Raw genomic sequence first — 15,383 nt, forward strand, 5'->3', positions numbered from 1 at the left:
ATGCTATGCCCATGTAGAGATTGCCGCAATGTATGCCATCAGTCTATAGATGAAATTGTTGAGCATATAGTGATAAGGGGTATGGATAAGAAGTATAAGACTTCCTGTTGGAGTATTCATGGTGAAAAAAGAGCATCTACAGAAGACAGTGGTCCTCAACATGAAACAAAGGCATTTGACTTGTTTAAGACAGGATTCTCTATGGGTGAAGGTGAACCAAATCAAAGGAATGATGATGAAGCATTAGAGGCAAACGACGGTGAAGCAGTAGAGGAAACTGAGTTTAGGAAAAAGTTAAGAGAAGCTGAAACTCCATTGTACTCTGATTGTGTCAAATACACAAAGGTTTCAACAATTATGGGACTTTACAGATTCAAGGTTAAGAGTGGTGTGTCAGAGAACTACTTTGATCAGCTGTTGGATTTAATTCAGGACATGCTACCTGAAAACAATGTACTTCCGAAGAGTTTAGCTGCAATCAAAAAATTTCTGAAGATATTTTGTTTCGGATACGAAAATATTCATGATTGCAAGAATGATTGCATACTATATAGGAAGGAGTTTGAGAAGTTAGATAGCTGTCCAAGATGCAAAGTTTCAAGACGGGAGAAGGATAAGCACAGTAATGAGATAAAGGTTGGGATTCCAGCAAAGGTCCTTAGATATTTTCCAATCAAGGACAGATTTATGAGGATGTTTAGATCAAAAAAGATGGCCGAAGATTTGCGGTGGCACTATACCAATGGCACTGAAGATGGTACAATTGCGACACCCGTTGATTCTATATCATGGGCACAAGTGAATGCTACATGGCCAGACTTTGCTGCTGAACCAAGGAATCTTCGACTTGGAATTTCTTCAGATGGGCTGAACCCTTTCGGCATGCAAAACACCAATCACAGCACATGGACAGTGTTGTTGGTGAACTATAACACGCCTCTGACTATGTGTATGAAGGCTGAAAATATAATGTTGACTTTGTTGATCCCTGGTCCAACAGCTCCTGGGAATAACATAGATGTTTACTTGGCACCACTGATAGACGATTTAAAAGATTTGTGGGCTGAGGGTATTGAAGTCTATGACTCATTTGCGAAAGAGAACTTCACACTTAGAGCCATGCTGCTTTGGAGTATCAGTGACTATCCAGCCTTAGGAACATTGTATGGATGTAAAGTGAAGAAGAAACAAGCCTGCAATGTATGTGGAAATGATACACCTTCCAGATGGCTTAAGTTTAGCCGTAAGTTTGTCTATATGGGGTATAGAAAGAGACTACCTCCTGGCCATCGTTACCGATATAAAAAAGCTTGGTTTGACAACACTGTTGAGGAAGGGAATGCCAAAAGGATACAAACTGGCGATGAAATATATGAGACACTACAAGCTTTTAGGAATGGTTTTGGAAAACCACTACACAAGGAAATTAAAAGAAAAAGAACTGAGTTGGAAGATGATGAAGTGGATCAAGAAGAAGAGTGTGAAGAATCAAATGATCTATGGCGGTGGAAGAAGAGATCAATATTCTTTGAACTACATTACTAGAAGGTAAAGTAAAGTAATTGAACTATATTCTCTTATTGGATCTGAATAAGCTAGCCTAACAGTTTATTCCTTAATGTGTTAGGATTTTCTTGTTCGTCATAATATTGATGTTATGCACGTAGAAAAAATTGTGTCGGATGCTATATTGTCAATCTTGATGCAAAGTGCTAAGTCCAAAGATGGTTCGAAAGCAAGAAAAGACTTGGAAGATATTGGAATCAGAAATCACTTGCACACAGAGGTCAGGGGAAAGAAAACATACTTACCTCCACCAGCCTATTGGTTATCCAAGAAAGAAAACACCATTTTCTGCCAAAGGTTATCTGAGTTTAGAGGTCCTGATGGTTATTGTGGTAATATTGTGAATAGTATTTCAGTTAACCCTCCAAATATAGGTAGTTTAAAGTCGCATGATCATCATGTCCTAGTACAGAACTTGTTACCGGCTGCATTAAGAGGGTTGTTACATAAGGGTCCTAGGATTGCCATCAATAGATTATGCAGTTTCTTCAACAGGTTGTGTCAACGCATCATCGACCCGGAGAAACTAATGACAATGGAGACAGATTTTGTCGAAACAATGTGTCAACTGGAGCGCTTCTTCCCTCCATCCCTTTTTGATATCATGTTCCACCTTCGAATTCATCTATCAAAAGAGGCACGTTTGGGAGGACCAGTACACTTCCACTGGATGTATTCCTTCGAAAGGTTTGATGTACTCATTTGCTTCAATATATGTATTTCCTGCAATTATGTTCAACTAATATTCATTTCTTGACTGAGTTATAGGTACATGAAAACACTTAAGGCTTTTGTTAAGAATCATGCAAGGCCAGAAGCATGTATGGCTGAGGGGTATTTAGCTGGAGAATGAGTTGCATTTTGTTTATTGTTCCTTAAAGATTCAGTACCAGTTCAAGAAACAGTTAATCGCAATGAAGATATTGAGGCTGATAGAAGCATGGTTGAAGGTCGACCTCTGCAGAAGGGTATAGAAGTTACCCTATCAGATAAAGATAGAGACACTGCACATCGCTATGTGCTAATGAACATGGCATCTTTGGATCCTTATATAGAGTAAGAGGCAACCCTTTATGTTTTATCTACTAATTATTATTATAATTTCATTCTCAAAACTATTGTTTAATGTAAAATCAGGATGCATTTGGAAGAATTAAAAGCTAATGATGCTCGATGTGCTAAAAATGAAACTTTGTTATGGAAAAACCATACTGAGCAGCTTGCACAATGGCTTAAAATAAAGGTTTCCAGATGCAACTTGTCTTCTTGATTATTTGTTATACAGCTTGTTAAATGGACTGATTAGCTTGGTAGGTTCATGATAATGTTTTGCTTGATGACTTGTTAGCTTATCTTGTAGCTTGATGGCTGGTCTTCTTGGACCAGATTGTTAGCTTATCTTGTAGCTTGATGAATGGTTTCTTGGCACAGATTGGCTTCATGATCATGTTTTGATTAATGACTGGTTAGCTTAGCTTGTAGTTGGATGACTAGTTTTCTTGCCACATATTGTTAGTTTCATGATCATGTTTTGCATATTGACTGGATAGCTTAGGTTGTATCTTGATGACTGGTATTCTTGTTTATCATTTTAGTACTTGAAACAACCAGACCCGTTTTTTTTTAATAAATACAATACATAATTAAGCACCCCATAATACTTATTTAACCAACCCAAACCACAACTCATCATTAAACCAGCAATAACCATTAAGCACAACGGAAACATACCAATAATACAAAACTAATACATCATCAATACAATAACACTCCTAATCATCCTATCCAACAACCTAGCATAACTCTATCCAAGGTTCCAACATAAACAATATAACCAACAACACACAAACGAGACCCTAGATCATCCTCCTCCTCATCGCCATGATTCCTCGTCACATACCTGCACACAGCAAACAACAATTGAGATGCGTAAGTATTATCACAAATACGTAGTGAGGCAATCCTCCCATATACTAGGTTATACACACAAGCAACTGAGAAACCAATGCTTAACAAAAAACAACCAAACACAAACAAACCAGGCAAAACAGACATCAGCCGCTGCTGACAGAAAAGGGTGTCGACAGACACCTACTTGGTGTCGATCGACACCGACTCTGCAACTCGTTTCTGCATGAAGCCAAAAGTCGAAGATCCACTTCCCAAATCCTCCAAACCGTCCGAAACTCATCAAAAACTCCTAGAAACTCATAGAATCCAACATCCAACCACAAAGACACAAAAATACAACACAAACAACAACAAAACAAGCAAAACAAAGGATTCTCAGGCTTAGATAAGTCATGGTCATGCACTCACCTCTTTACAGGAAGATTCTGACCAAAAGATGACGAATCCAACACCTTAGGAAGCTTAACCTTCGTCCTTAGCTCTAGCTGTCCACTCCACAAGAACATATCTCATCCCACAAGCCTAGAAATCCCACAATTTCTCCCAAAAACCTCAAGAACACCTCCTCTCCTTTTCTCTCTGTCCCAAACGGCGTAACACCACCAAAAACAAACAGGCCCAAATCGACGAATTAAACAATCTGGTTGAACCAGAAAAGCTGGTGTCGATCGACACTACCCTGGTGTCGATCGACACCCATCCCCAAAATCCCCAATTTAGGTTCACGGATGTCACAATTCTCCCCCTCTAACAAAAGATTCGTCCTCGGATCTGAACACACTGCCACTCATCTGCAATACTCATCAAACAACCATCGCAACGGTTTGCACCATCCAACCATCTTGTCTACCGCAACCAGGACACCACTGGTCCAAACCACCCTGACCCTACTAGTCAACACAATCAGACCCCATCGGTCAAACCAAACCAGAATCTACCGGTCAACTCAAACCAGACTCTCTCAACCATCATAACTTTGGTCCCCCCGACCAGCATCCACCTGACCCTCCCGGTTCACAAACAGAAACCCCGAGATTGAACACCCATCAATCCCGAGATCCCGTACCCGATCTCAACCTGAAACCTGAGATTGAACCCCCATCAATCTCCTAAATCCACATCCAGTCACAATAGAAAAATCTGAGATTGAACCCTCATGAATCTCCTTAATCCACTTCCGGCTACAATGGAAAATCTGAAACAACCAGACCCATTTTTTTTTTTAATAAATACAATTCATAATTAAGCATCCCATAATACTTAATTAACCAACCCAAACCACAACTTATCATTAAACCAGCAATAACCATTAAGCACATCGGAAACATACCAATAATACAAAACTAATACATTATCAATACATAACACTTCTAATCATCCTATCCAACAACCTAGCATAACTATATCCAAGGTTCCAACATAAACAATATAACCAACAACACACAAACGAGACCCTCGATCATCCTCCTCCTCATCGCCATGATTCCACGCCACATACCTGCACACAGCAAACAACAATTGAGATGCGTAAGTATTATCACAAATACTTAGTGAGGGAATCCTCCCATCTACTAGGCTATACACACAAGCAACTGAGAAACCAATGCTTAACAACAAACAACCAAACACAAACAAACTAGGCAAAACAAACATCATCCGCTGCTGACAGAAATAGGTGTCGACCGACACCACCTTGGTGTTGATCGACACTACCTCCTTGGTCTCGACCGACACTGATGCAAGCACCGGTCGTCTTACGGAACGGACAAAACGGCTTGTCTTTGGGATGCTTGGGTTAAAAGCAACTTTACTCGGGCCAAGCTTGGTAGAACGAGAGTAGAGGGAAAACAAACGATGGAAACAAAGTTTGAAAGAAAACAAACGGGTGAATCGCGAGTTGGGATGAAGGTCACAACTTGGGGCGGAGGGACGGATCGATGCGGAACGGCTGTCAAGGTTAGGAAGCGGCTAGCGAACAAAATGATGGTTCTACTAGGGTAAATGGAACGAAGGTGGATTGAATGACGACATGCGAGGGCTGGCTCTTCTCACGATACGGTCGGACTAGTCGATAGCGAACTCGGTTCGAGATCGGCTAGGGTTTCTCAATAGATAGTCCCGGACTAATTCTAAGGAGAGGGTGAGACAAGATACAAAGATTCACTCTTTGAAAAGAAAGTTTTTATTTCAATCAAGTCTGCCTTTACAAGAAATAAGAGAGGGTTTAAATAGTGCTAGGTTTAGAGGAGACTAGGGACACGCGGACTCGTAATGGTCCGCACACGTTGCCCTTGACGTGTTCCTTTTGAAAGAGAACACGTCACTCTTCTAAGTGGTTTAAACATAACCACACACGTCACACTACTTAATGTTACAAAAGGAAAAGTCTAGAACAATGTTCAAAACGCAAAGCTTTAAGTAAAGGATAACACGTCTTCGGACTTGGCACGGGAACCACGTCATTGGCTTTCAAAACGTGGAAGGGTTTGTGTTACGACTCGTCGCCTCATTAAAACCTTCTCCGGTAAACCTCATGGGACAAACTCGGAGTAAGGAAAAAGAGTACGAGTCCTTACCCTAACGACTTTGTCGCCTTCATCCTTGGATAAGGATGAAGGCCATGCGAACGGTCTCCACTTGGACTTCTTTGGCCGGGTCGCTTCCTTGAATGAATCCTTGCACAAACCAGTTGATCTTCTGTCTTGTGGCCTTGGACGAGCTATTGGATCGCGTTGTAGCTCCCGGAGTGATCTCTGGTGTATTAGCTGGCTGTTGTCCCGCGAGTGGTGCAAGCGTCTCGGTCGCGTCCTCGGCGTCTTGGTCTGGTACGTGCGTCCCTGGCTGCGAGTCTGGTCCCGTGCTCACATCATTCCCTCCCCCTTGAGAAGGTTTTGTCTCCAAAACTTCTTCGTCGTCACCTGCGTCAAACGGAACGAGATCAGTAACGTTGAATGAGGTTGAAGTATTGTACTCACCTGGCAGTTCAAGACGATAGGCGTTGTCGTTGATCTTCTCAATGACTCGGAACGGTCCGTCGCTGCGTGGGTAAGCTTGTCCTTCCTCTTTTGTGTGAATCGCTCCGGCCTTAGGTGCAGCCAAACCCAATCTCCTGGCTTGAATAACATAGGCTTGTGTCCGCGGTTCAAGAAGCGCGCATATTGTTCAGTCCTCCTCTCTATGTTTGCTCGAACCTCCTCATGAAGCTGCTTGACTAACTCAGCTCTTGCGACTCCGTCTTGACTCTCGACCTCGTCCGGTGGCAATGGTAGGAGATCCATCGGCGTAAGAGGCTTGAACCCATAGGCGACCTCAAAAGGAGACTTCTTGGTGGCCGAATGAATGGCTTGATTGTATGTGAACTCGATGAGTGGGATGCACTCTAGCCATGATCCTTTGTTGCTTGCGATCGATGTCCGTATTAAAGCTCCGATAGATCGGTTCAAGACTTCGGTTTGGCCGTCGGTCTGCAGGTGCGCGGCGGTGGAGTACAACAATTTGGTACCAAGCTTCTTCCATAGGGTTCTCCAGAAATGGTCGAGGAACTTCGGGTCTCGATCCGAAATAATGGTTCGTGGTAAACCATGGAGTCGGATCACTTGACTGAAGAAGAGATTGGCCAGTTGCACCGCGTCGTGGTTCTTATTGCACGGGATGAAGTGCATCATTTTCGAGAAGCAATCTACCACAACCATCAAGCTGTCCTTATGGTGTAAAGGTGGTAAGCCGAGGACAAAATCCATCGATAGGTCGATCCACGGTCCTGTCGACACTGGAAGTGGCGTGTATAGGCCGTGAGGGTGGGTAGTTGACTTTTTACGCTCGGCACACTACACAATGTCCACAATGCTTCTCCACCATGCTTTGCATCTTTCGCCAATAAAAGTGTTCTTGGAGCACGGCCAAAGTCTTAGTGATACCAAAATGACCGGACAAGCCTCCACTATGTGTTTCTCGGATCAACAAGTCATGAATCGAGCCGGTAGGGATGCAAAGGCGCCGGCCCCAAAACAGAAAAACTTCATGCACGTAGAACTTGGTGAATATGCCCTTGCCGTGGTTCTTGAAGCAATCTTCGAACTCGGCGTCATTGGCGTAAGCTTCTTTGATGTCTCAAAGGCAGCAGCACTCGAAGAAAGCATTGAGGAATCCAAGATCGTGAAAACATTTCTCAAGTATCTTCCTCAGTCGAAGTATATTCACATGGTGGCGTCATTAGAACAAGTTCTTGATCTTAACAAGACCAGCATTGAAGACATTGTTGGTCGAATGAAAGCATAAGAAGAGAGAATCTCTGAGGAGGAGGCAGTACAAGAGGATCAAAACAAGCTAATGTATACAACCATGGAAGCTCAACAAAACCGTGACTACAGTAGATATTTTCGATACAGAGGATGAGGAGGACGTTTTGGTTTTCGAGGAAGAGGCCGTTTAAGGTCTAATGGTGGAAGAGACATATCAAAGATCATATGTTTTCGGTGTGAAAAGACTGGCCACTACGCCTCAAGCTGTCCAGATCGTTTGTTGAAACTACAAGAGATTCATGAAGCTGATAGTAATAGTGAAACACAAGAAGCAGATGCCCTTATGATACACGAGGTTGTTTATTTGAATGAGAAACACTGAAAACCAAGTAAATTCGAAGCAAACATAAGCGGAGAGAATGTGTGGTACCTTGACAACGGAGCCAGTAACCACATGATGAGTGATAAGCGATATTTCGAAGATATTGATGAGACTATCACAGGAAAGGTAAGATTTGGTGATGATTCCAGGAGTGACATCAAAGGAAAAGGAACTATCTCGTTCATAGACATCAATGGAGACCAAGAAGGATGTTGTTGGATGTATAATTTATTCTGGAGCTCAAGAATAACATCATCAGTCTCGGACAAGCAGCAGAAGCAGGATGTGACATAAGGATAAGAGTAAAACATCTAACAATGCATGATCGACAAGGAAAGCTACTTGTTAAATCTGAAAGGTCCAAGAACAGTCTATAAAAGGTGATCATGGGAATAAAGAACACTACAAGCTTATTCACTAAAACCATGAGTGAATCAAGTCGGTGGCATGCAAGGTTGGGACATATAAGCTCTGAGACTCTGAAGTCAATGATGCAGAACGAGCTAACTCAAGGATTACCACGGTTCGTTGTCAACTCAGAGTTGTGCTCATCATTCTTGCTTGGAAGGGTGTTCTTGATGTCACAATATTTTACCATATTTAATGCCTTGTTTAGTTCATGTTTTTCATCATATAGAAGTGATTCCTTAGGTTTTATAGCCATTTATGTCCAAATATGCATTTAGGATGTCTAGAAGCATGCATTGCATACATTTGTGCATTTTGAGTATTATTAGGTGTTATTGAGCTCTAAAAGGGTAAGGAAGGACTTGGTGTTATTTCTGGAGATAAACAAGAGGATTGTATGTATCAGGAATGGAAAAGAAGGCACTCGACCATACCACTCGAGCAGGCACACGGTCGAGTACTCTGTCGGATTCATAACGAGCTTCTCAAAGATCCATTGGAATGAAGATCTTCCATTGCGATTCAGCTTCAGCGTTCTTCATCCGAGTTGTCGGAAATCGAGTTATCTTTCCAATGCCGGTGGTTGCAAGTCAATGTAAAGCTGGAAGAGTCATCTTTCTCCTCGAAGTGGAACCAAGTCAATCCATGCATCATCCGAAAGGTATGCCCGATTTATCAAGACATGTTATAAACCGACTTAAGAAGAACCGACCTACGGATGGCTTTTGTCCAAGGCCTGACCAGCGACCATCACGGCGGCCCAGTCCAAGCCTCCTCCACGGTCCAGAAGCCTATTTCGCCGCCCCTTGTCCTGCACTCAAGAAGAAAAGACGTTTCTAACCTTACAAACCCTAATCCAAGACAAAACCCTATAAATACTCTTAAGACCTAGGGTTTCAAGGTGTGCTTCCTTGGTATTTTTCCCTCTGCCTCTTAACTACTCATCCACGCCTCCAGAAGCAGCCCTAGAGACGTACCTAGACCTCTACTCAGCCGTCGAAGTTTCGTTCTACTGCTCTCTTGGAATTCATCACCGATTGCCTTTGAAGTCACCAAATCTCTTTCTAGTTTTCTTATTTTCGTTTTCCTACTGTTTAAGGAAGAAGAATCATCTACTTTGTATCACAGAGAAGATCTCTAAACCCTTTTCTCATACTTCTAATCTTATATGCAATATTCTATTCATATGGTTTTGAATTGCATGAGTATGTGTGAGTATTTTACTTGTTGGGTAATAGGGTTTCAAAGGGGATTCATGTTATCGTTTGTTTAAAGGTGTTTAGATCTGGTTTAGTTCATTCTTAGTTCTTTGTTCTAGGTTCATTCTTAATGCATATTGCTTGATTAGCTAACTAGTGATTGATCATAGGCGTTTTACACATCATAAGTGTTGTAAACTCGCTCGCAATAACCTAGACAAGTATCGTGTTATAACCTGCGTCAGTTGAGTTATAGGCCTTTACGGATTAGAATCGAACTTGCTTTAATTGCTAGGATATATGCGTCATTGCCTGCGAGAGTTGAGTAAAGGAGTGTATAGACTTTAGATAGGTGACTAGCGACTAGCTTATCTCCTGTTCTTTCGTGTTTCGTAGTCCATGAACGTTTAACCGTAGAATTTCCATACCTAATCCCTTTAGGCTTAGACCGGTGCATGATACCCTAAGAATTCCTTACAGCCCAACATTCCGTCCATTTATATTTTCTTAGCCCGTTCACATTTAGTTATTGGTTTCTTTAGTTATAAACCCAACCAAAACCCCAATCTTATTATTTTCTTAGCCATAGTCCTCTCTAAACAAACTCTTAACCTGATTTATTCGTCTATGTGGGATTGATCCTTACATACTACTACCGATCAACTGTGCACTTGCAGTATTTCGTGTGGTCTTTTGAGGTAAAAGATTGAAGTGAAATTCCACACACATCAAGCTTTTTGGCGCCGTTCCCGGGGACCTTTTAGGTCACTTTCGAGTTTAAGACTAGGATTATCGTCTAGGATTTTTTTTTTTTTTTAAACTTTAGTTTTGCATTTATATTTCAGTTTACTTTGATATTTTCTTTTTAATTTTCAGGAGCTCTAGAGTTAGCTCAATGGAGAACCAGAACCACAACCTTAACGATCCTCCACCTGGGAGGGACGGTCAAGGAGCTGCTATGAATGATGGAGAGCACGTCCGAGAACATGATGATGTTCGTGAGCAGGATCAGCTTGATCCATTCGTTCAAACCATTGCTGAATTTGATACCCCTTATCAACACATTCAAGACCGGTCCTCGATTCAACCTACAAGACCGCCACAAGATCATTATAAAATAAGCCCTCAAATTATCACCTTAGTGAAGCAAAACCAATTCCATGGTTTTAGCACGGAGCACCCAATAGACCACATTGAACAATTTGAAGAAATATGTGGAGTAACTGCCACATCCAAGGAGTCTCAGGAATACTCGATGTGCAAACTTTTCTCGTTTTCCCTTCAAGATAAGGCAAGTAGATGGTTGAAGTCTCTGCCTCCAGCATCGCTTACAACTTGGGAGGAGTGTAAGGCCGCTTTTCTGAATCACTTTAACACCAGATCTCGCTCCAACCTCTTGAGGAGTAAGATTCAAGGATTTAGACAAGAAAAAACTAAATCATTTAGTGAAGCTTTGGAGCGCTTCAGAGCATATGTGAGGGACTGCCCTCATCATGGTTTTACAGATGGTGGCTTGATGAACAAATTTTATGAAGGAGTTGACCCTAAAAACCAGCTATCTCTAGACATAGCAAGTAACGGTAATTTCGCCACAAAAACGATTGAGGATGCTCGTTCTTTGATATGCAATCTAGCTAAGAGTGACAACAACTACCGCTCGACCCCCTTCGGACATGGAAAAAAATTCTGATGAGGCCTCGGATATTAGACAGCTCAAAGAAACGATGAGTTTCATTATCAAGCACAATTCAGAAAGGAGACAACACGTTCGAAGATGAGGAAGAATTTTGTGATGAAAAAGAAGAGTTGAATTACATTGGAGCTAGAAGCAACTACCAAGGGAGGTTTTATAACCGAAATTACAAAGATCAAGGACATCAATTCAACCGAGGCAATTTCCGACAAAGAGCTACATTTACCGACTTTCAAGGTTTTCAAAGAGGATTTCCTAATCCAACCACGAGAGATCAAGGCCCTGACTTGAGAGATTGGATACTAGAAATTGAAGTCAACATGCAAGCTTATACAGAAGACATCAATTTGAAGATGAGCGATATGTACAAGGATCTAAACGACAAGATGACATCCCTTACAATCAAGTTCAATGACCTTGAGAAGCAGAATAAGGAAAACATTTTCATTCTTGAAAAATACAAGGAGTCCGTTTTGGAAACCAATGAGCAGATGCTTAACCTTGCAAACTTGAAAGCTATAACGTTGAGGAGCGGAACAGCCTACAAAGAACCAGAATACCCGGAAGGTTACTTGGAGAAAGATCGAACACCAGAAGTTATCCCCATCGAAGAAGAAGAAGGAACCATAGGGGAGAAGGAAAGGGAAGAGCTTACCCACGAGGAGATCACCAAGGACACTCCACCTCTCGTTCCACCTCCTACGCACATTTATCAACCCAAGGTACCATACCCTACTAAAGTTTCTAAGAAAGAAAAAGAGAAAGCCAAACTCAAGGAGCTTGTCGGGCAATTATCGGTAAGACTACCTTTTGTTGAAGCTTGTGCTATGATTCCCCCTCTAAGGAAGTACATGAAGAGTATTTTTTTTACCTTTGCTGATTTATACCCAACAGACCCATTTTTGGTCGCGTTTTGGAATCAGTTACAGCAGGTTTATCATCGGATTTACGTTACATGAGGGCTTCTTGTTTTGTGGTTCTCGTCTTCGCATTCTAGATTGTAGCCTTCGTATCCAGCTTATTGCATAACTTCATAATGAAGGTCATGTGAGACGGGACCGCACGCTTCAGCTCGTGACTTTTTCGTATTTTTGGCCAAGCTTGCGGTGTGATGTTGAATGTTTCGTTAAGCGGTATGTTGTGAGTCAAAAGTCTAAGGGACAAGCTACTAATGCAGGTCTTTATATGCCATTTCCTATTCCAACTCAGACTTGGATAGATATAAGCATGGATTTCATAATGGGTCTTCTACGAATCCAACATGGCTTTGAATCCATTTTTGTTGTGGTTGATCGTTTTTCTTAAACGGTTCATTTCATACCCTGCAAGCGTACAACAGATGTAGTTCAGGTTGCTACACTCTTCTTTCGAGAGATATACTGTTTACATGGTCTTCCTTCATCAATTGTTTCTGACCGTGATTCACATTTTCTGAGTCATTTTTGGAGATCATTGTGGAATCTTCTAGATACAAGTCTTGACATGAGTTCTGCTTACCATCCACAGTCTGACGGCCAAATAAAAGTTGTTAACCAGTCACTTGGAAATATCTTGCGAGCTCTGGTTGGTGATTCCAAGCTCCCTTAAGCTGAATTTGTGCATAACCATGCTTGAATTAGAAGTTCGGGATTCAGTCCATTTTAAGTTATCTATGGCATCGTTCCAGGAGGTCCGGCTGATCTTTCTACTCTTCCTGCTCAAACTCGCATTCATAATGTCTCTGCTGACTTTGTTACTGAAATTTCTCTCATTCATGATCTCTTTAAAACCAATTTGGAAGCGTCTACCGAGAGTACAAAGCTGATGCGGATTTACATCGTCGTTGTCTGATTTTTGAAGTTGGTAATATGGTTTGGGTTGTTCTAACAAAGGATCGTATGCCATTACGTGCATTTAACAAACTCAAAGCAAAGAAGCTTGGACCACTTTGAAGTTCTTGAACGTATCAACGACAATGCGAATAGGTTCAGTCTTCCCGCTGGTATCAACACGTCTGATGTCTTCAATGTGAAATACATGTCTCGCTACGTTCCTCCTGATCCAGTTCCAGATTTGGGGTGGAATCTTTCTCACCAGGAGGGACCTGATGCAATATCCTAGAAGCTTCCTCTTCCCATTTTCTTTAACTAACTAAAACTTTTCCTTTTGTTAGTTATTTCTATTATTCTGTTACGGTAAGTTCACAGTGTTTAGATCTTATCTAGGACTAGCGGCTTTGCCCTTTGTCTATTTAAGCGTTTAGCTTCTCTTCTTTGTACGCAGCTTTTGATAAATTTAAAAACAGAGAGTTTCTCTCCTTTTCCTTGTGTTGATTTGATTCTGTCATCAAAACAAGAAGTCGGTCTCAAGAGATTCTTCCTAATCTCTTGATTCAGCGAAGTAGGTCTCAGAAAAACCCTTGTTTCCTTGATTAAGCTACAAAATAGATCCCTTAAGCTGAACCATTTTGCATCATAGGGAGCATGAATGAATGAGCTAAAGCAAAACAATGATTTGTATGGTGAAGGAGGCTCAAGGAAAAAGGAACAACTCACTTACTTTCTCTGAAAAATTGCAAAAAACTACAATTGTGAATGTATATTTCTTGATATATACAGAAGATATATATAACAATCAGATCCGACAGATCACAAAGAGTTCTCAACACATTACTGTTCCATCTTCTTTCATGGTGGTTTATAATGTTAGTAAAATTCTTTAAAGTTATATCTAACGATATTTTGATGGTTAAAAATATGTTTTTGCTCTATAACTTTGGCACTTTGTACTTTGATAGTTAAAATTCTCTTAATATGAGAGGGTTTACTCTATAACTTTGGCACTTTGTACTACTAACTACTTGACATGTATCATTTTTTCCCTTAAATTATTACTAATGTTTTAAACTATTCAGATTATTTTACCATAATTAATATCTTCAATTTATTAATCAAAAATCTTATATATCTTTACTAGATTAGGACCCGTAGTACAATGCAGACAAATTATTTATAAAAAAATTAAAATGAAAATTTGTATTTGTTTGTTAAATTCTATTTGCTTTGTTTATTGTTATAATTGTATAATAATTGTTAATTTTATGGTTTAAACTCACATCATACTGCAAAATAATTTGTTTTTATATAATATAAATTTAATTAACTTAATTAAATATGTATATTTCTCTAATATCGATAGTTAACAAAAAGATGAAATGATGTTTTAGTCGTGTAGCACCGAATGAATAATATTTTAATTTATATCAATATGATGAAACTTTTCCCGCCATATAACCATGTCTCGAGATATTTTAACTTGCAGTATATCATCTTAATTTCTAATGTTTATTTTTGTATTATAAAGATTAGATCGAATTAGGGTGATATTTATTAAGATTTTAATCATTTAAATTTTATAAGATTGGTGTTTATTATAAATTTTAAATACATATAATACTTAGACTTCTTATAAAGTTTAAATATATATCATATTTGAAACTTCCTAAAAGTTTAAATAGATTATTAATATTTAAATGGTTTTATAAATTTTAACCTATTTAATTGTTGAAATATTTATAAAATTTAAATTTCTTATAAAGATTAAATACCTTTTATAAAGATTAAGTACCTTAAAATAAATAACCAAAATAAAGCAAATAATTTTTAATTTAAATGCCTAATAAATCAAACTTTCTACTAATTCATATTCTAAATCATTTTGGTCTATTTTATAGTATGACTCTGAATAATTGCATAATTTTTTAAGCGATATGGGTTATAGTACCCATATGGGATATATGTCCGTATTGAAAAAATTGAATTACATCATATGCAGAAAAACAAAAATTTTATTGAGTGATTTTCAAAAATACTCATTTTCCTATGTCACTTTTTAAAAATATCCTTTCATATTGTCGATTTTCAACAATACCCCTTTTCTTTGTATAAAACAACTAAATTCTAAGTCCTAAACCCTAACATCTCAATATTATATCCTAAATGTAA

At 39.8% G+C, this 15,383-nt stretch overlaps 1 non-coding gene and 1 pseudogene across 1 annotated transcript; one reads left to right on the top strand and one right to left on the bottom strand.

Annotated features, from left to right (window-relative positions):
• LOC104708024 (uncharacterized) lies at positions 1-2,977 on the top strand (annotated as a pseudogene).
• An 8,120-nt stretch (positions 2,978-11,097) lies between these two features.
• LOC147950440 (small nucleolar RNA R71) lies at positions 11,098-11,207 on the bottom strand. Its single transcript, XR_015565540.1, has one exon. It is a non-coding gene; the product is annotated as a small nucleolar RNA R71 (small nucleolar RNA).
• Between the last annotated feature and the right edge of the window lie 4,176 nt (positions 11,208-15,383).

The sequence above is a fragment of the Camelina sativa genome, chromosome 1 (assembly GCF_030686135.1).
Source record: "Camelina sativa cultivar CO46 ecotype springtype chromosome 1, ASM3068613v1".
Taxonomy (NCBI): domain Eukaryota; kingdom Viridiplantae; phylum Streptophyta; class Magnoliopsida; order Brassicales; family Brassicaceae; genus Camelina; species Camelina sativa.